Source organism: Pan troglodytes, chromosome 1 (genome assembly GCF_028858775.2).
Source record: "Pan troglodytes isolate AG18354 chromosome 1, NHGRI_mPanTro3-v2.0_pri, whole genome shotgun sequence".
NCBI lineage: Eukaryota > Metazoa > Chordata > Mammalia > Primates > Hominidae > Pan > Pan troglodytes.
In genome coordinates, this window is record NC_072398.2 from 56,165,579 (window position 1) to 56,188,491 (window position 22,913).

The window sequence follows — 22,913 nt, forward strand, 5'->3', positions numbered from 1 at the left end:
CCATAAAACTTTAAGAGACAGCAAGCCAACAAATAAAATTTTGTCATACATAATATGCAATATGCGTATTACAATCATTAGACAAATGTATAATACACAGTTCCTCTGTAAATTACATATTATATATGAGTAATATATTTATTGTGCAATCCTGCAATAAAGCTATAAAATATGATTGTAGGGTGTTCCCCATTGATGGCTATTCTAACATTTTAGATATATTTCACTTTATCTTCACACCAATCTTATGAGGTAAGTATTAACTTCATTTTAATACTTAAAAGATATCTGCTTTTTTCCTTCTATATACCTTTTCCCTTTCAATCAAACCATCTGTGTTCTGAGTACTCAGTGGGTGATCTGCAGACTAGCAGCAATGAGCATAACCTCAGAACTTGTTAGAAATGCAGAATCTGAAGTCCCACCCCAGAACATTGGAATCAGAATCTGCATTTTAAAAAGATGCCCAGTTGATTAAATTACATTTATGCACATTAAAATTTGACAGATAATCTCAGTTATTTTTATGCTTATGGAAATAATTATTGTCTCCATAATCAATAGGCATTGTGTTTTATTTTCTGAATTTAAAAAATTGGTTTTAGGACTTCTACAATTTCAGTAGCCAGATGTGAAAATGCAATCAATTAGAAAAAGTTATTAGGAATAAAATAGAAAACTATTCACAATGTGCCAAACATTGTCCTAAGTACTTTTTTTTTAGACAGAGTTTTGCTATTGTTGCCCAGGCTGGAGTGCAATGGTGCCATCCCGGCTTACCACAACCTCCGCCTCCAGGGTTCAAGCGATTCTCCTGCCTCAGCCTCTCGAGTAGCTGGGATTACAGGCATGTGCCACCACACCTGGCTAATTTTGTATTTTTAGTAGAGACAGGGTTTCTCCATGTTGGTCAGGGTGGTCTCGAACTCCCAACCTCAGATGATCCTCCCACCTTGGCCTCCCAGAGTGCTGGGATTACAGGCGTGAGCCACCATGCCCGGCGTCCTAAGTACTTTTTTGCACAGTAACTCCAGCCTTCACAGATATGAAATAAGTCACATTATCCCCATTTTTCAGATGAGGGACACTAAAGCACAGCAAAAGACAATGGGTACATTAGTTATGGTGTATTGGAATACTAGGCAGTCATTGAAAAGAATATGAATGTCTATGTATTAACATGGAAGGATGTCTGTGACTTATTTTTAAGGAAAATGAAAGTATAAGTAACTTGCCCAAGTTCATACAGCCAGTAAGTAGTAGATCTAGGATTCAAACTTGAACTCCTACTTGTACTTCTCTCTTTCACTTCCTCCCTCCCTCCATTCCTTCATTCCTTCCTCCCCCCGCCACACTTCCATCCTTCATCCTTCCCTTCTTTCTTCTTCTTCCTTTTTTTTTTTTTTTTTTTTTTTTGAGAGATAGAGTCTCGCTCTGTCACCCAGGCTGGAGTGCAGTGGCACAATCTTGGCTCACTGCAACCTCTGCCTCCCAGGTTCAAGTGATTCTCCTGCCTCAGTCTCCCGAGTAGCTGGGATTACAGGTGCGCACCTCCATGGCTAATTTTTGTATTTGTAGTAGAGACAGGGTTTCACCATGTTAGCTAGGCTGGTCTCAAACTCCTGGCCTCAAGTGATCCACCCGCCTTAGCCTCCCAAAGTGTTGTGATTACAGGTGTCAGCCACAGCACCCTGCTCTCCTTTCTTCTTTATGGTAATTTCTTGTGATGCTCAGCTGCACACATCCTTTATATACTTCCACGATTCTTCTCATAAAAATGATTCTTAGAGGTAAAATTTCATTATGGACAGAATTGTACAATGGAGGTGTTTATGTGAAAAAACTATCTCCGGATTTATTAGAAGCTTTGTAGGAGACATTGATGACCTTTGCTGAGTTATTAAGGAATGCCAAGAGTAAGTGGTAACTATGAGCTCTGAGATCCAGTGGCTCCCTGAGGGCTGGTAATTAGGATTTTGATTAGAGGCTAACAAGCGATCCAGGTTGGGCCTCCCAGGCTGTCTCCAAGTGAGGTTACCAAGGTCCAGGATCTGCCCTTTCAGCTTATGATTTGAGTATACTCATTGAAGGTGATAAGGACTTTGGGTAGTTAAGCCAACTTAATAAAACTTGCAGGAGACTAATGTACACCTGAAAAACAATCTATTAATTTACTTTACAATTATAACTGCCAGCAGACCAGACATTTCTGTCAGCTTATTGATACATTGTCTCCCTGGTAGATAAACTTACCAAGGAAACCGAATTAAGACCAGAAGGTTAGTTGACTATAGAACTGGACCAAAGGAAATTATTTGTTGTTTAAAGATACTTGCTATGATAGCCTGTGACATGGTTTGCCGTGTTAGACACCAACCAAATCTGCCTGTAGATAGGTTGAAAGCTAGGCCGCTTGTGCCAAACAGCCAAGTTTTGAATGTAAAGGAAAAGATCTTGAAAGAAATTAAAAGTGCTACTCCAGTGGACACATGAATGATAAGAAAATGAAACAGTCCTATTACTGATATGGAGAAAATGTGAGTGGCCTGGATAGAGGATCAAGCTGGCCACAATACACACCTCCTTGATCAAATTGTTACTGCATGCTTCTTCTACTGCTAGAGACACAATGACAAAATTTTAAACTTCATAATTATCACTTTTCTGGTTATTTCCCTGCTTCCTTTCTTGTGTCAACAGGTGTTTTCAAATGTATTGTAATTTAAGTTTAAATTTATTTGATTTGGCCAGGTGTGGTCATTCACGTCTGTAATCCCAGCACTTTGGGAGGCCGAGGCAGGTGGATCACTAGGTCAGGAGTTCAAGACCAGACTGGCCAAGATGGTGAAACCCCGCCTCTACAAAAAATACAAAAATTAGCCGGGTGTGGTGGCGTGTGCCTGTAGTCCAGCTACTCGGGAGGCTGAGGCAGAGAACTGCTTGAACCCAGGAGGCAGAGGTTGCAGTGACCCGAGATTGCACCACTGCACTCCAGCCTGTGCAACAGAGTGAGACTCTGTCTCAAAAAAAATTTTTTTTTTATTTGATTTTAATTTTTTTCTAATCTGGCCTTTTAGTGACATCTGGAGAGACTGCTTAATCTAATTTTTCAGACTGTCTCTAGATGAGGGGACTATTTCCTATAATCTATGTTATATCAGTGTATGAGGAATCAGTATTTCTATTCTAATAATGCCAATATGACCTTTCCTAATATCTTATGCCTGAAATAGCCTATATCTAACTTACTTGTTTAGAATGCTCTGCACACTTGGTACAACGTGAAAAGTTTTTCTCTTAGGGCATACAGGATAGTTATTGGAGTGGCTGCATTGCTTATACAGTGAACACCTTGGGTGATGCAGTTACTCTTCAGATTTCAGGCAGAAATTTACTTGAATTAATGTTTGTAATAAAAAACAATGGTGTGCCAACTTAAGTAGCCTCATTACATCTTCCATGAGTAACTTGCTCACTCTAGCCTCTATGGCCATTCTAAGAACTGTACTTTCTTGCCAATTTTATTGAGGTTGGTAAACACAACTTCACAGATAAGACAGTGGACTTTGTGCATATTCTTTTATTCTAAAATTGTAACCCTATATTGTAGTAAGTTGGAGAACAGACTACTGGATTTGGACTTAGGGGACCTGGGATTCTAGTCCTGCTAGTCTATTAACTATTGTGTGATCTTTGCTTATATTCTGTTATCTGCTGAAATGCACTTTGTCCTTTCCTTTGTTGTAATTTTCAAATAGCACTTATAGAGCAAACAGGTGGCTTTCACATCTGTTTATACAACTAAACCTTAAAACAAATATTGCTCTATTAAAACTTCATTGTATTAGACTTTCTCTCTCTCTCTCTCTCTCTGTCTCTTTTCTAGACCTCTCTTTTTCTGTTATGGTTGAATCCAAACATAAGAAATCAGACTTATAAAGCTTTTTTAAAGAACACATTTGAAGTTTAGGAAAAGTTTTGTCATATTTCCTTAGCTATTTTGACAACACTTTGGGAATCTATTTTCCCTCCAATAACAACTTCATAAGCTCATAAATGTAACTGATACTATTGTCTTGATGCGATCCTTTTTGCTAATTCTAACTTCCAAGATGATATAGAGTATAAGCTAATGTAAACAATATTTATTCTGATGGAGCATCTGCATCTTGGTATCTAGTCATCTGTACACACAATCTTTATAGCTTCTTTCCAAATGTATTCACAGAAAGGAAAATCAACTCTTTTCTAGATATGTCTTTAAATAAATGTATACAATTCTGGAGCCTAGTGATAGGATTACCATTTTAAAAGTTTTGAATTACATATTTTAGCATCAGTAAATATCAGGAGAGAAGAACTATTAGAAATACCACATGAATCCTTTTATTATAATAGACGAGGCAAGATTGAAGATAGGCTGAACATCTGCTTGTTCATTCATTAATTCATTCAATCAAAAAGTATATATTATCTACTCTGAGTCATGCTCAATGCTATGTATTTGGGTTACATGGGTGAAAAGACATATCTTGCTCTGTATCATGTTTTCTCAACTATTCTACAGCCTTGGGCTGGGTTTTAACCTGGGGATTATAATGTGCCCTGGGAATAACTTCCCTACACAATAGGTATTAGTAACTGTTACCAGTGTATTAGACAAAACAGTCTAAAATAGGACTAGTTTGTCCCCGTATGCTGTAATAATGTTCATCTATGAGCATACCTTGTTTTACTGTGCTTCACTTTATTGTACTTCATAGATACTGTGTTGTTCACAAACTGAAGATTTGTGGCAACCCTTCAATAGGCAAGTCTACAGGTGCCATTTTCCCAATAGCATGTGCTCACTTCATGTCCATGTATCACATTTTGGTAATTCTTGTACTATTTAAAACTTTTTGCCAACTATATCTGTTATGGAGATCAGTAATCAGTGATCTTTGATGTTACTATTGTAATTGTTTTGGGGTGCCATGAACCATGCCCATGTAAGACAGCAAACTTTAATGTTGTGTGTATTTTGACTGCTCCACTGACGCGTCTCTCTCCCTCTTCTTGGGTCTCTCTATTCCCTGAGACACAACAGTATTGAAATTAGGCTAATTAATAACCATTGTACAATGGCCTCTAAGTGTTCAAATGAAAGGAAGAATCACATCTCTCACTTTAAACCAAAAGCAGAAATGATTAAGTTTAGTAACGAAGGCATGTCAAAAGCCAAGATAGGCTGAAAGCTAGGCCTCTTGTGCCAAACAGCCAAGTTCTGAATGCAAAGGAAAAGATCTTGAAAGAAATTAAAAGTGCTACTCCAATGGACACATGAATGATAAGAAAATGAAACAGTCCTATTACTGATATGGAGAAAATGTGAGTGGTCTGGATAGAAGATCAAGCTGGCTACGGCATTCCTTTTTTTTTTTTTTTTTTTTAACTTTCAGTTTAGCTTCAGGGGTGCATGTGAAAGTTTGTTACACAGGTAAACCCGTGTCTCAGGGACTTGTTTTACAGATTATTTCATCATCCAGGTTTTAGCCCAGTACCCAATAGTTATATCTCCTGCTCTGCTTTCATCCTCCCACCCTTTACCCTCAAGCAGACCCCTGTGTTTGTTGTTTCCTCCTTTGTGTTCATAAGTTCTTACCATTTAGCTCCCACTTGTAAGTGAGAACATGCAGTATTTGGTTTTCTGTTTCTGCATTAGTTTGCAAAGGATAGTAGCCTCCAGCTTCATACATGTTCCCGCAAAAGACATGATCTCATTCTTTTTTATGGCTACATAGTATTTTTTATGGCTACATAGTATTCCATGGTATAGATGTACCACATTTTCTCTATCCAATCAGTCATCGATGGGCATTTAGGCCAGTTCTGTGTCTTCACTATTGTGAATAGCACTGTAGTGATCCATTCATGTGCACGTGTCTTTATGATAGAATTATTTATATTTTGCTGGGTATTGCTGGGTCGAATGGTAGTTCTGCTTTTAGCTCTTTGAGCAAATGCTTTCCACAATGGTTGAACTAATTTACACTCCCACCAACAGTGTTTAAGTGTTCCCTTTTTGCTGCAACCTCACCAGCATCTGTTATTTTTTGACTATTTAATAATAGCCATTCTGACTAGCATGAGATGGTATGTCATTGTGATTTTGATTTGCATTACTCTAATGATCAATGATATTGAGCTTTGTTTCATACTTTTGTTAGCCTCATGTATCTCTTCTTTTGAGAAGTGTCTGTTCATGCCCTTTACCCACTTTTTAATGGGATTGTCTGTTTTTCTCTTGTAAATTTGTTTAAGTTCCTTATAGATGCTGTATATTAGACTTTTGTCTGATGCATAGTTTGAAAATATTTTCTCCCATTCTGTAGGTTGTCTGTCTACTCTGTTGATAGTTTCTTTTGCTGTGCAGAAGCTCTTGTTTAATTAGATCCCATTTGTGAATTTTTGCTTTAGTTGTGATTGCTTTTGGCATCATTGTCATGAAGTCTTTGCCAGTTCCTATGTCCAGTTGGTATTGCCTAGGTTGTCTTCTAGGGTTTTCTAGAGTTTTGGGTTCTTTCATTTAAGTCTTCAATCCATCTTGAGTTGAATTTTGTATATGGTGTAAGGAAGGGGTCCAGCTTTAATTTTCTGCATGTGGCTAGCCAGATCTTTCACCCTCATAGTTAGCTGTATTCCTAGGTATTTTCTTCTTCTTGTGGCACTTGTGAATGTTATTGCTTTTCTGATTTGGATCTTGGTTTGCCTGTTGTTGGTGTAGAGGAATGCTAGTGATTTTTGTACATTGACTTGTATCCTGAAACTTTGCTCAAGTTGTTTGTCAGCTGAAGGAGTTTTTGGGCTGAGACTATGGGGTTTTCTAGATATAGAATCATGTCACCTACAAACAGAAATAGTTTTGACTTCCTCATCCTGTTTTGATGTGCTTTATTTCTTTCTCTTGCCTGATTGCTCTGGCTAGGACTTCCAATACTATGTTGAGTAGAAATGGTGAAGAGGGCATCCTTGTCTTGTATTGGTTTTCAAGGGGAATGTTTCTGGCTTTTGCCCTTTTAGTACAATGTTAGCTGTGGGTTGTTATAGATAGCTTACTATTTTAGATATGTTCCTTTAATATCTAGTTTATTGAGAGTTAACATGAAGGGTGTTGAATTTTAACGAAAGCCTTTTATGCATCTATTGAGATAATCACATGGTTTTTGTCTTTAGTTCTGTTAATGTGATGAATCACACTTATTTGATTTGGTATGTTGAACCAATCTTGCATCTTGGGGATAAAGCCTGCTAGATAGCGGTGGATAAGCTTTTTGATGTGCTGCTGGATTTGGTTTGTCAATATTTTACTGAGGATTTTTGCATCAATATTCATCAAGGGTATTGGCTTGGAGTTTTCTTTTTTTTTTTTTTTTCGTATCTCTGCCAGGTTTTGGTTTCAGGATGATGCTGGCCTCATAGAATGAGTTAGGGAGGAGTCCCTCCTTTTCAATTATTTGGAATAGTTTCAGTAAGAATAGTACTATTTCTTCTTTGTACCTCTGGCAGAATTCAGAAAACAGCCTTATATTGGAAAAAGATGCCATCTAGGACTTTCATAGCTAGAGAGGAGAAGTCAATGCCTGGCTTCAAAGCTTCAAAGGACAGACTATTTTCCTTGTTAAGGGTGAATGCAACTGGTGACTGTAAGTTGAAGCCAATGCTCATTTACCATTCTGAAAAATCCTAGGGTTCTTAAGAATTATGTTACATCTAATATGCCTGTGCTCTAGAAATGGAAGAAAACAGAACACATTTGTCTACAGCATGGTTTATTGAATATCTTAAGCCCACTTTTGGGCTACTGCTCAGAAAAAAGAAAAATTCCTTTCAAAATATTCCTGCTCATTGACAATGCACTTGGTCACCCAAGAGTTCTCATGGAGATGTATGAGGATATTAATTTTTTTTCATGCCTACTAACACAGCTAATTCTGTAGCCAATGGATGAAGGAATAATTTCAACTTTCAAGTCTTACAATTTAAGAAATAAATTTTATAAAGTTATAGCTGCCATAGAAAGAGATTTCTTTGATGGACCTGGGCAAATTAAATCAAAATCCTCAAGGGAAGGATTTACCATTATATTTGCCATTAAGAACATCCATGATTCATTGGAGAAGGCCAAAATGTCAACATTAACAGGAGTGTGGAAGAAGTTGATTCCAACCCTCATGGATAACATTGAAGGATTCAAGACTTCTGAGTTGGAAGTAACTGCAGATGTGGAAGAAATAGCAAGAAAGCTAGAATTAAAAGTGGATCCTGAAGATGTGAGTGACTTACTGCACACTTATGATAAAACTTGAATGGATGAGGAGTTGCATCTTATGGATGAGCAGAGAAAGCAGTTTATTGAGATAGAATCTATTCCTGGTAAAGAGGCTGTGAACATTGTTGAAATGACAAGAAAGTATTTAGAATATTACATAAACTTAGTTGATAAAGTAGAAGTAGGGTTTAGGAGGACTACAGTTTTGAAAGAAGTTCTACTGTGGATAAAATACTAGCAAACAGCATTGCATGCTACAGAGAAATCTTTTGTGAAAGGAAGAGTCAATTGATGTGACAAACTTAACTGTTGTCTTATTTTAAGAAATTGCCAGACCTTCATCGATCATCACACTGATTAGTCAGCAGCCATCAACATCCATGCAAAACCTTCCACCAGCAAAAAGATTCTGACTCACTGAAGGCTCAGATGATTGCTAACGTTTTTTTAAGCAATAAAGTGTTTGTTAATTAAGGTATGTAAATTTTTTAGATATAATTCTATTGCACACTTAATAGACTGCAGTATAGTGTAAACATAACTTTTGTATGCTCTGGAAAGCCAAAAAAATTTATGTGATTCACCTTATTCTGATATTTGCTTTACTGTGGTAGTCTGCAACTGAACTTGTGACATCTCTGAGGTATGCCTGTAGTTTGAACAAAAGTTTATGAAGATCGACTTCCACTTGAGACCCCAACTTACTATTAGATGTTGTGAACACAATATAAAAATTTCTGTTCATGGCCCGGCACGGTGTCTCACACCTGTAATCCCAGCACTTTGGGAGGCCGAGGTGGGCGGGTCATGAGGTCAAGAGATGGAGACCATCCTGGCCAACATGGTGAAACTCTGTCTCTACTAAAAATACAAAAATTAGCCGGGTGTGGTGGCATGTACCTGTAGTCCCAGCTACTGGGGAGGCTGAGGCAAGAGAATCGCTTGAGCCCGAGAGGTCGAGGTTGCGGAGCCAATATTGTGCCACTTCACTCCAGCCTGGCGGCAGAGCGAGACTCCGCCTCAAAAAAAAAAAATTCTGTTTATGTTTTTTCTTTTTTCAGATTCAGTAACAGCTTATTTCTGGGGAAAAGATAAGGGAAGAAAAAAAGAACAAAGGTATTAACTGGATTTCAGTTTAGGTTCAACTTTTTAAAAAATAGATTTGGGAATACAAGTGGGGTTTTGTTACATGGATATTTTGCTTAGTGGTAAAATCTGGTCTTTTGGTGTAACCATCACCTGAATAGTGTACATAGTCCCCCGAAAGTAATTTCTCATCCCTCCCACTTTCCTGTTCTCCAGTGTCTATTATTCTACAGTCTAGGTCCATGTATACACATTATTTAGCTCTCGCTTATAATTCAGAACATGTGGTATTTTACTTTCTGTTTCTGAGTTATTTCACTTAAGATAATAGCCTCCAGTTTCATCCATGTTGCTGCAAAAGGCATCATTTCATTCTGTTTTATGGCTAAGCAGTATTCCAAGGTGTATATATGGCACATTTTCTTTAACCAGTCATCTCCATTGATGGACACTTAAGTTAGTTCCATATCTTTGCTATTTTGAACAGTGCTGCGATAAACATACAAATGCAGATAACTTTTGGATGTAATGATTTCTTTTGTGTAGATACCCAGTAGCGGTATTGCTGGATTGAATGGTAGTTCTATTTTTAGTTCTTTGAGAAATATCCATACTGTTTTTTGTAGAGGTTGTACTAAGTTACATTTCCACCAACAGTATATAAGTGTTCCCTTTTCTCTGCATCCTCACCAACATCTGTTATTTTTTGAATTTTTAGTTATAGCCATCTCAACTAGTGTGAGAAGGTATCTCATTGTGGTTTTAATTTGCATTTCTCTGATGATTAGTGATGTGCATCTTTTCATATGCTTGTTGGACATTTGCATGTCTTCCTTTGGAAAATGTCGGTTCGTATCATTTGCCCAGTTTTTAATGGGGATATTTTACTTGCTTTTTTTTTGTTTTGTTTTGTTTTGTTTTGTTTTGTAGACAGAGTTTCACTCTTGTTGCCCAAGCTGGAGTGCAATGGCGAGATCTGGGTTCACTGCAACTTCCGCCTCCCGGGTTCAAGCGATTCTCCTGCCTCAGCCTCCTGAGTAGCTGGGATTACAGTTGCGTGCCACAACGCCTGGCTAAGTTTTTGTATTTTTAGTAGAAACGGGGTTTCACCATTTTAGTCGGAATGGTCTCGAACTCCCGACCTCAGGTGATCTGCCTGCCTCAGCCTCCCAAAGTGCTGGGATTACAGGCGTGAGCCACCGTGCCCAGCTATTTGCTTTTTTGTTGTTCTTGAGTTGTTTGAGTTCCCTGTAGCTTCTGGATATTAGTCCTTTGTTGGCTGTATCGTTTACAAATATTTTCTCACATCCCATAGGTTGTGTGTTCACTCTGTTCATAATTTTCTTTTTTCTTTCTTTCTTTTTTTTTTTTTTGCTGTGCAGCAGCTTTTTAGTTTAATTAAGTCCCTTTTGTCTATTTTTGTTTTTGTTACATTTACCTAAGCCAATGTCCAAAGGAAGTTTTCTAGGGTTTCTTCTAGAATTTTTATAGTTTCAGGTAATACATTTAAGTCTTTACTCCATCTTAATTTTTGTATATAGTGAGAGATAGGGATCTAGTTTCATTGTTCTGCAGACGGCTATCCAGTTTTCTCAGAACTATTTATTGAATTAGGATATCCCTCCTTCAGTTTAAGTTTCTGTTGATTTTGTTGAAGATCAGTTGTGTGTAGGTATGTGACTTTATGGGTTCTCTATTCTGTTGTATTGATCTATGTGTCTATTTTTATATCAATAACATGCTTTTTTTGGTTACTGCAGCCTTGTAGTATAATTTGAAGTCAAGTACTATGATGCCTCCAACTTTGTTCTTTTTGCTTAAGAGTGCTTTGGCTATTTGGGCTCTTTTTTGATATGAACTTTAGGATTGTTTTTTCTAACCGTGAATAGGGACATTGGTATTTTGATAGGAATTACAATGAAGCTATAAATTCTATGTTTTATAGTTCTTGTGTACATCTTCCACCTCTTTAGTTAAATGGATTTTTTGTAGCTGTTGTAAATGGAATTTAGTTACTGATTTGTCTCTTAGTTTGATCATTATTGTTGTATAGAAATGCTACCTATTTTTCTATGTTGATTTTTTTATCCTGAAACTTTTCTGGATTCATTTATCAAATCTAGGAATCTTTTGGAAGAGTCTTTAGGGTTTTCTAGGTTCAAGACTATATTGTCAGCAAACAGAAATAATTCAACTTCTTTTCCAATTTGGATGTCTTTTATTTATTTCTCTTGTCTGATTGCTCTGGCTAGAACTTCCCGTACTATGTTGAATAGAAGTGGTGAAAGTGGGCATCTTTGTCTCATGCCAGTGCTTAGGAGGAATGCTTTTAGCTTTTCCCCATTCAGTATGATGATGACTGTCTGTATGTCATAGATGGCTCTTATTATTATTATTATTAATTTATTTTACTTTAAGTTCCAGGATGCAAGTGCAGAATGTGTAGGTTTGTTACATAGGTATATGTGTGCTATGGTGGTTTGCTGTACCTATCAGCCCATCATCTAGGTTTTAAGCCCTGAATGCATAGCTATTTGTCTGAGTGCTCTCCCTCCCCTTGCCCCCCAACCCTCTACTGGCACCAGTGTGTGTTTTTCCCCTCCCTACATCCATGTGTCCTCATTGTTCAACTCCCACTTATGAGTGAGAACATGTGGTGTTTGGTTTTCTGTTCCTGTGTTCGTTTGCTAAGGATAATGGTTTCCAGCTTCATCCATGTCCCTGCAAGGGACATGGTCTCATTCCTTTATATGGCTGCATAGTATTCCATGGTGTATATGTGCCACATTTTCTTTATCCAGTTTATCATTGATGGGATTTGAGTTGGTTCCACATCTTCACTATTGTAAATAGTGCTGCCATAAACATACGTGTGCATGTGTCTTTATAGTAGAATGATTAATATTCCTTTGGGTATATATCCAGTAATGGAATTGCTGGGTCAAATGGTATTTCTGGCTCCAGATCCTTGAGGAATCTCCACACTGTCTTCCACAATGGTTGAACTAATTTACCTTCCCACCAACAGTGTAAAAACATTTCTATTTCTCCACAGTCTCGCCAGCATCTATTGTTTCTTGACTTTTTAATAATTGCCATTCTGACTGGCATGAGTTGGTATCTCATTGTGGTTTTGATTTGCATTTCTCTAATGATTAGTGATGTTGAGCTTCTTTTCATATGTTTGTTGGCCGCATAAATATCTTCTTTTGTGAACTGTCTGTTCATATCCTTTGCCCACTTTTTGATGGGGTTGTTTTTTTCTTGTAAATTTGTTTGAGTTCCTTGTTGATTCTGGATATTAGACCTTTGTCCGATGGGTAGATTGCAAAAATTTTCTTCCATTCTGTAGGTTGCCTGTTCACTCTGATGATAGTTTCTTTTGCTTGTGAGTGCTGTCAGGTGGCAAATACTCTGTATGAGTTCCTTGCTTATACATAGCCTCAGTGTGGTGGTTTCCTCAAATGCTAGTTGTAGTAACAGTGTACTGGACATGTAAGTAGACTCTTGGCCACCTGCAGAGATGGGAAGGTGGAGGTCTTGAGAAACTTATCTCATTCCCAACATTCCCAAGCACTGTGCATGGTGTCAACAGATTTTTGTATTGGGTTGTGTAGTTTGACCTCCAGGCCAGTAGGTGGCATTGGCAGGTAAGAGTCAGCTGCAGTGGTAGCAGTAGGGTGTGTGTTTGATCTTTTTTTTACCTAAAGAAGCTCTCTTGATGCCTCAGGCCGTGGACCACACTGTGGGACTCCACAATGGCCTAGGCTCTGCTCTCAGAGCTAGGCAAAGCTGGGTGAAGCTGCACGAGGCTCATTTGCTCTCAGGTCCCTCAAATGGCAGGTGCAAACACCAGCCCTGATTGGGGTAGTCGGAGAGTGGTGTAGGTTCTGTGAAATTTCCTTTGTTATAAATGGCCTTAGTGTGGTGGCTTTCTCAAATGCCAGCTGTAGTAGTAATGTACTTGAATGGACTCAAGGCCTCCTAAGTAGCCAGGATGGTGTGGGCACTGGTGGTAGCTGAGGTCCCATAAAGGATTTCTTCTTCCTGAGGGTTGTGTGATTGTGTCAGTAGATGTTATAATGGGCTGTGCAGGTTGACCTCCTGGCCAGTAGGTGGCACTTGCAGGAGAGAGACAGCTGTGACAGTGGCCGTGGGATTTATGTTTGACCTTTGTTAGCCAGAAGTACTCAGAAGTCCCAGCATATCACCTGGGCCATGGAACTCCTAGGGGTCCCTGTCCCATGTTCTGCCACCAAGGTGGGTAGGCAGGCAAAGCTGGGTCAGGCAAGTCTGCATTCAGGTTTCCCAATGGTGAGCACAGTAGCAGCCCCAACGAGGGTCTGAGGGCAGTTTCCTGTTTGCTGGGGCAGTGTTCCAAGGAAGGAGTGGAATCACCTCTGCTGTACAAAAGAGCCCTTATGAGGAGAGAGTGGAGCCTAGGCTTCACAGCCCAGCAGGCAGTAGTGGGACCCCAGTAGCTTTCAGGCCTTGACCTGGTGGGTCTCCCACCAACAGCCCACTGCTGGCAGGAAGCTGAAAAAGTCTTCTGAGTCCCAAGCAGTATGTGCTCAGTTTGTAAAATTGCCCCAGGCTGCAAGACTCTCTGCTCTGGACAGAAAGTGGCTCCCAGACAACACCTTGGCTGGTCTGGGCCTGCGAAGTGAGGGTATGCCCAGTTCCTGCACCTGTGGCAAGAGCCCATTACCCACTTGACTCTCAGTTCTGGCCATGAGGGTTTGTCCTCACTTTAGATTGCTGATCCCAGTTGGGATTCTCTCCCAACCTGTGACCACAGCTTAAGTTGTCTGGCAAATTTCTGCAAGGCTGCCTATGAATTAGGATCAAGAATGGCATGGGCTGCTTTCAACGTATTTGAAGTTTCTTTCATTTTTTTCTGTTGTGCTCCTATGTTCCTTTCTGAATAAAAATTCACACTGTGAATCTCTACACACTATTTTGCTCTTTCTAAGAAAGTGAAATGTGCTAACAAAACTTCCAATCCACTGTCTTGGAAAGACCCCCCTGCTCCTTTGAAGTTTTATCTGCATTTGGGGGCTAGTAAAGGGCTTCCTGGAACTTGGGAATTAAGGAAATGAGACTACATTCTGAAAATTAAATGGAAAGGTTAACACCTAACACATACAGCATAAATACAGAAAATCACTAAAAAGAGGTAGGCCACTCCTAGGCAATTTGAAAGTGACTATAACTTAGAAGTTACGAACTTCTACATACAGGGTCAAGCAGGTAATATAAAGGGGTAAAGGTGACCAGGTAGTAGCAAACTAAATAGGAAGTAATATTCTCTCACAAATATGTGTACTTTTCCCATTTTTCTTGACAGGTTGGTACCTCTTTGTCCAATTTTCTGTTTTCCCTCATCTGAGAGATAGAACAATAAAGATTTGTTTTTCTTTCGAGCTTACTATTGGGGGATGGAAGAACACACACAGGTTAATGGCAAGTGACACATGGCTGGAGTGGCAGGGACTATGGCAAACAGGAGAACACACACTCTAGCTAGATAGGGCAGCCATTCCTCAGGTGTAGTTGATTGTTGCCAGGTGAAAAGAAAAGCCCAGTTTTGTCAGATAGTCTCGTTTTTTGAGAGAAGCCAAAAATCTAGATTCATTGAAGTTTTCCAATTTGTAAATGTGTTCAATTTCTTTAAAACACTGAAGGCCAAAGTAAACAATCTGTGAGTTGAATTTGATCCAAAGTCTCAACTTTGCAATCTGTGCTATAACATATTTGAAGATATTAATATTTTATGACATATCTAATTCAAGGAGGAGCTTTCAAAAAGGAAAGGTCAACTATAGAAGTGAAGATATAATACAGTCATAGTTATATTGAAGTTTGTCTAGAGGAAGTCTTATCCATTAAATGCTTGAGTATTTCTGATCTCAACACAGACAATTCCAATGTTAAACTCACTTCACATTATTTGGATAAACCTAATTTGTTCCTGCTATAGTAGGCATTTTTCTATATTGTTAGATTTCATTTGCTCAAATTTTGTTTAGGATTTTTGCTACTGGGTCATGAGTAATATTGGCCTTCATTTTGCCTTTTTCATACTATTTTGCATGAGTGTTGATGCTAAGGTTATGCTGCCACATTACGAGTCTGATAATTCCATTATCTAAAGTCTTAAAGGATCCAGTCCAGGCGCGGAGGCTCAAGCCTGTAGCCCCAACACTTTGGGAGGCAGAGGTGGGTGGATCACTTGAAGCCAGGAGTTTGAGACCACCTTGACCAACATGGCAAGACCCCATCTCTACTAAAAATACAAAAATCAGCCACGCATGGTGGCGTGCACCTGTAGTCCCAGCTACTTGGGAGGCTGAGGCAGGAGAATTACTTGAACCTGGGAGGCGGAGGTTGCAGTGAGCCAAGATCGCGTCACTGTACTCGAGCCTGGGCAACACGAGTGAGATCCTGTCTCAAAAAATAAAAATAAAGTCTTAAAGGATCTGTTTTTTATTTTTGTGGTTTTCTCAAGTTGTCTTTGTGTGTGTGTGTGTGTGTGCAAGCGTGTGCGTGTGTGTGTGTATGCATGTGCACCTTCTTATCTAATGGTCTTGAGAAATTGTTTGTAGGAATACTTTGAGGCTAAGATAAAGGTATCTTCCTCCAAAGAAGACTTACATTCCTTATACCAGGGAGCTGAAGTCTCAGCAAGTTTGGGATACCCTTAATCTATGTTGAAGACCTGAGGTTTCCTGGCTGACACAAGTGATGAAAACCTGGACAACAAGACTATGGTTGAAAGGCTGGTTTAAGTATTGTTGTCCCTAATCCTAAATATGTAGTCTTTTGGAGTCCCAGTGTTGTTTTTTTTTTTTCTTTGTAGTGAGGGTCTCCAAACAGACTGTTATTTTGTGAGAGACAGAGCTTTGATTTCTATTCCTTTTGACCTGAGAGGTTGTAAAAATGAAAGTTTAAAATTTCAGAGTTTGGTAGATGTTCATAGGGCAAACACATCTTTCATATTCCCTTGATTCTCTTGGTTGTTCTTTTCTCTTCTCTGTGGCCTGGTAATTCCATACTATCTTATTTGTACTTTGTTCTTTATTTCATCTTATTTTTAAAAAGTTGTTTTAAGCAGGAGATTTAGTCGGCTACTGGGCCAGCATTACTAGACACTGAAATTTCTTCTCTGTTCATTTCTACAGTGTAAAAATTTTCAAGCTTTACTACTGGTTAACAATTATTTTTCAGAAATACGAATTTCAAGAAAAATAGAAAAATAACATGTAGTTGTTATCTCTACAGTAGTAGTGTTCTTTGTGTTTTTATGTTCCTTGATTACTAGTGGAGTTAATCTTTTCTGTGTTTAGTGGCCACTTATATTTCTTTTTTAATGAAGTACCTGTGATATACTTATTTTTCTTTTGGTATGTTAATATTTTTGTTATTCATTTGTAATAGTTTCTGATATTAAGAAATGTTGGAGTCTAAGGAAAGCTGAAATCTTATTTCTAATGCTTTTCTACCATCCAATTTTCCTATCAATAAGAAGGAGGAGCAGTGATATTGATGGCATAAGAATAAGGATATTTAGGCATGGGCCCCACTCGGGTCCGGGTTTCAGTTCCTTGGGGAGGCCCCTGGTGTCCAGATACCACAGCTTCTGTCACGTGGAACCTGCTCCGGCTGCTCCAGCCCCAGGGAGGACCCAGGACACCCAGAAGCCGGAAATGGACTCAGGGGCCTTTGAAGATGTGGCTGTGAACTTCACCCAGGAGGAGTGGGCTTTGCTGAGTCTTTCCCAGAAGAATCTCTACAGAGATGTGATGCTGGAAACCCTCAGGAACCTGGCCTCTGTCAAAGTCTGGCTGAGAGATTCTGTGGACATAAAGAAGGGAGTCAACATGGTGAACCCTTCAGCCAGATTCCTGATTGTCACCTGAAGAAGAAAAGTCATACTGGGGTAAAACCATGCAAACGCAGCGTGTGTGGGAAAGTCTTCCTCTGTCATTCATTCCTGGACAGGGACATGAGAGCTCACGCCGGACAGAAACGCTACCAGTGTGATGGGGAATGGGGAGAGAAGCCCTGTAAACAGAAACAATGTGGGAAAGCCTCCATTTCCCCCAATAGTGGTCCAAGGCGCACAGTAACACCAACTCAAAAGAAACCTTATGAATGCAGGGTGTGCGGGAAAGCCCATAATTCTCCCAATTTATTTCAAATTCATGAAAGAACTCGCACTGGAGAGAGGTCCTATAAATGTAGGGAAATTGTGAGAGCCTTTACTGTTTCCAGTTACTTTCGAAAACATGGAAAAATGCACACTGGAGAAAACCGCTATGAATGTAAATACTGTGGAGAACCTTTTGATTATCCCACTTTATTTCAAATTCATGTCACCCTGGAGAAAAACCTCACAAATGTAAAGAATGTGGTACAACTTACGTTCAGACACATGAAATCAGAACTCACCCTGGAGAAATCCCACCAATGTCAGGAATGTGGGAAGAAACTCAGTCGTTCCAGTTCCCTTCGCAGACATGAAAGGACCCATAGTGGAGGAAAACTCTATGAACGTCAAAAATGTGACCAAGTCTTAGATGTCCCATGTCCCTTCAAGCATATGAAAGAGCTCACGCTGGAGAGAGACCTTATGAATGTAATAAACGTGGTAAAACCTTCAATTATCCCAGTTGTTTTCGAAGACATGAAAAAACTCATAGTGGAGAAAAGCCATATGACTGTAAAAGGTGCGGTATGGCCTTCGGATGTGGCAGTTCCCTAAGGAGACATGAAATGACTCACACTAGAGAAAAACCCTTTGACTCTAAACAATGTGGTAAAGTCTTTACTTTTTAAAACTGCCTTTGACAACATGAAAAAAACTCATTTAGCCAGGTGCAGACAGTGCTTTTGGAGGCTGAGGCAGGGGGATCACCTGAGCCCAGGAGTTTGAGACCAGCCTGGGCAACATAAGAAGGCTGGGTATTGTGGAGATGGACGATGTAAATTGAAGAATGCACACTGGATGGAAATGTTAGTAGTCTGGAAAATACAGGAACGTTTTCGATTTTAACAATGACTCTATTTATTATTATTATTATTTTTGAGATGGAATCTCGCTTTGTCCCCCAGGCTGGAGTGCAGTGGCATGAACTTGGCTCACTGAAACCTCTGCCTCCCGAGTTCAGGTGATTCTCCTTCCTCTGCCTCCCAAGTGGCTGGGATTACAGGTGTGCACCACCATGCCCAGCTAATTTTTGTATTTTTAGTAGAGATGGGGTTTCACCATGTTGGTTGGGCTGGTCTCAGACTCCTGGCCTCGCGTGGTCTGCGCGCCTCTGCCTCCAGAGATGCTGGGGTTGCAGGCATGAGCCATCATGCCCGGCCTAGATACATGTTTTACATGTCTTTTTACAGAATATATAACATACAGCACCATGAAGAACAGTCTTCATATCCCTTAAGAAAATCTGTGGCTTGGGTGTGGTGGCTCACACCTGTAATCCCAGCACTTTGGGAAGCTGAGGTGGGAGGATCACTTGAGCCCGGGAGTTTGAGCCCAGACTGGGCAACATGGCAAGACCCCTTGTCTATGAAGGAATGCAAACAAATTAGCCAGGTGTGGTGTGGTGGTGGGTGCCTGTGGTCCCAGCTGCTCAGGAAGCTGGGGCCAGGGGATCGCTTGGGCCTAGGAATTCAAGACTATAGTGAACTATGATCCTGCCACTGCACTCCAGCCTGGGCGACAGAGCAGGACCCCATTTCTAAAAAAAAAAAAATATATATATATATATATATAAAGTCTGTGAAGTTTGTGCTTAGACAAAGATTTGTTTGGATTGCCTCCTGGAGAAAGGGTTTATGAATTTGACAGTGTTCATATGTCAGAACCTTAAGTTGACTCTGTGGGTGAGAGACTCTTTCAGGTGAAAATGAAAGTCTTGAAGTCTTGAAGGAGGGGGTATTTCCACACTGTGAGGGAGAGGTGGGCATGTTAACTTCCCAGAGTTAAATTCTTACATGTCCCTGCCTTGGCAATGGGGCTGGATCCGCTCTGGGGCTCCATTTCAGCCCAAGCTTGGGAATGTGTTTTGCCTTCTGAATGTGAGTTTTCCTTGTGAACTGTGGGTGCAGCCAGCTGCTTATCTAAGCGAGTTCAAATCTCTGTAGGCAGACAGGTAGAGTCTCCCAGGATTATAGGAATCCAATCAACTTGAGCAATCAGCCTAGTTTACAGCCTACTGCTAGGCAGCCTCTTCTTCCCCAAATCCCGAGTGGAATGCGGTGACCTTCTTTCTTTAAACCAGCTCTTTGTTTGTTTGTTTGAGACGGAGTCTCACTCTGTCACCCAGGCTGGAGTGCAGTGGCATGATCTTGGCTCACTACTACCTCTGCCTCCCAGGTTCAAGCAATTCTCTAGCCTCAGCCTCCCGAGTAGCTGGGATTACAGGCATGCACCACCACACCTGGCTAATTTTTTGTATTTTTAGTAGAAACAGGGTTTCACCATGTTGGCTAGGCTGGTCTCGAATGCCTGACCTCAAGTGATCCACCTGCCTCAGCCTCTCAAAGTGCTGGGATTACAGGCATGAGCCACGGCACTGGCCTTGTTTTTTTTTGTTTTTTTTTTTGAGACAAAGTCTCACTCTGTCACCTAGACTGGAGTGCAGTGGCATGATCTCAGCTCACTGCAACCTTCACCTCCCGGGTTCAAGCAATCCTCCTGCCTCAGCCTCCCAAGTAGGACTACAAGTGTGCCACCATGCCCAGCTACATTTTTGTATTTTTAGTAGAGATGGGGTTTCGCCATGTTGCCTAAGCTGGTCTTGAAATCCTGGCCTCAAGTGATTCACCTTCCTTGACCTCCCAAAGTTCTAGGATTACAGGTGTGAGCCACCATGTCCAGCCTGGATACTTATAGTTATTTCTTGATTATATGGTAAACAAGGGGAGGATTACTCATGAGTTTTCCAAGGAAGGGGGAGCAATTCCCAGAACTGAGGTTTCCTCTCCTTTTTAGACCATATAGGGTAACTTCCTGACATTGCCATGGCATCTGTAAAGTGTCGTGGTGGTCCTGGGAGTGTACTTTAGCATGCTAATGTATTATAATTAGTGTATAATCAGCAGTGAGGACAACCAGATGTTACTTGCATCAACCAGATGTCACTAGTCAAAACCATCTTGGTTTTGGTGGGATTTGGCCGCCTTCTTTAACCACAACCTGTTTTATCAGCAAGGTCTCTATGACTTGTATCTGTGCGGACCTCCTATGACTTAAAATACCTAACCTCCTGGAAATTCAGCCCAGTAGGTCTCAGCCTCATTTTACCCAGCCCCTCTTCAAGATGGGAGTTGTGCTTGTTCAAAGGCCCCTGACATGACGATGCTAAAATCTCCACTCAGGGAGGAGCTATAGCTCATGACCATCTCATGAGACCTTATGCTGGCAGAACGGCTCAGTGCATGTGTGCCACTGAAACTCCCTCCTCTACATGTGGTGACGCACCCTCTCCCCTCTCCATGGCCTCAGAAAACCCTCCTGTCACTTTGCCTCAGAGAGACACTGCTTTGGAGAATACTCCCCATGGCCTCCTTACTTGAGTCAAGTAGTAAAACCTCTACTGACGAAAAAAAAAAAAAAAAAAGAATAAGGATATTTATCTGGTTGTAGTGATGAGAACAATATCCTGTGGATCAGGTCATTTAATAAATATTTATTACCAAGTAATATTTATTACCCAATACTAAGTGTCGGGTGCTTAGTGAGTTTCTGGACATATAATGGTAAAAACAACAGACGTATTTTTTGTCTTCATGGAGCTTACCATTCAGTAAACTGGGTGAGACTGAGATACATGAGTCACAGTCACAAACATATAATTACAAGCCAGTGTAAATATATGAAAATAGGGTTTTGTGATCTTGTCAACAAGAGAACCTGACCTATTTGGGGACAGTTTAAGTTGAGATCTGAAAGACAAGTGGGAGTTAAATAGACAAAACCTGGGGGTTGTGTGTAGAGGAAGGTATTCTAGGCAGAAGGGAATAGAAAGGCTGTGAGAGGGGAAAGTTTAGTGCTTTAGAAACATTAAAAAGGCTAACATGACCGGGATGTACAAAGCAAATGCATGTATTGAGTTGGAGAGGTAGCCAGACTATGCAGGTTTTTGTGAATTATACCAAGGATGTTGGTCTTTATACTAAGATCAATAGAAGCCGTTAAAGGGGTTTGAGCAGCAGAATGATGTGGTCAGAGTTTTATAAGATCACACTTTCTGTAATGGAGAACTGACAGGTGGAAGGCAAATGTGGATATGAGGTGGAATGGACAAATGAAGAATTAAGCTCATTATGCTCTTTATACCTAGTTAAGTGCCATGAAACACCACAGACTCCCAGCTCATCTGTTATCCTCCTCATTCTAATTACTCTTAGACTCCTTGTATCCTTCTCCACCTCTCCTTTACTCTGGCAACTCTTCTACAGCATCCACAGTGTAATTTATGGCCCATTATTAGTAAAATCTCCTGCGTCTGCAACCTAGTTTTTAAATGTTTCTTTCTCCTTGCTCTAATGAAAATATGACTCTTCCCTGACAACATTGCCCAGCCATCCAGGCTGTTTTTTCCTCCCACTGAGCTTGGAAATTGGACAGGTCTTGTCCTCTTTGCTCACTGTGGCTTCTCTCATTCTCCCTCTTTTCCTTTTAAAAACTTACTGATTTTGTGCTGGTGAGAATGTGAAGAAAAGAGAACTCTTATACACTGTTGGTGGGAATGTAAAGTAGTACAACCACTATGGGAAGAGTATGGAGATTCCTTAAAAAAATACAACTAGAACTACCATATGATCCAGCAATCCCACTCCTGAGAATCTATCCACAGGAAAGGAAATTAGTGTATTGAAGAGACATCTGCATCCCCATTTTCATTGCAGCCCTATTCACAATAGGCAAGATATGGAATCAACCTAGGTGAATATGTATAATTATTATTTGTCTATTAAAAAAATTAAAAGATTTTAAAACTTGCTGATTTTGAGTCTCATGTAATCAGATTATATGACTCATCATTGTTAACACTCCTTATTTCTTTACACTTTTAACTTCAAATCGTACAATTTATTCTAGCACAACTCTTGCCACTAGTTCTTGATGATTTCAATAACAAAGAACTGGTTACTCAGTTCTTTGACGTCTTCTCCTTCAGTCAGCGATGCTCCTTTGTAGGAGCCCTCATGACTTTTATCATCACCAATAACTGGATCTTCTGTATAACCTGAATTTCATGTCTCTCACTCTAAACACCATCTCTTCCCTTCTCCCACCTCACTCTTTCCAGCTTCCTAATCCCAGCAATCTTTTGACCCCTTTGGAACTCTCATTTCCACTGATCACAACACTTTTTCACTGTTTCTCTCTGATATTTTTATTTTCTCTTTTCCCACCCTAAATTTCGTAGGCAGTTATTGTAAGCCTTCTTTTTCATACACCCTTAATTCTTTTGCCTTTCTCTCACTTTTTACCATTCTT

General features: G+C 40.0%; 1 pseudogene; it reads left to right on the forward strand.

The window, feature by feature from the left end:
* The first annotated feature begins 1,433 nt into the window (after positions 1–1,433).
* On the forward strand, positions 1,434–22,315 carry LOC129135733 (zinc finger protein 101-like; annotated as a pseudogene).
* The last annotated feature ends 598 nt before the right edge of the window (positions 22,316–22,913 follow it).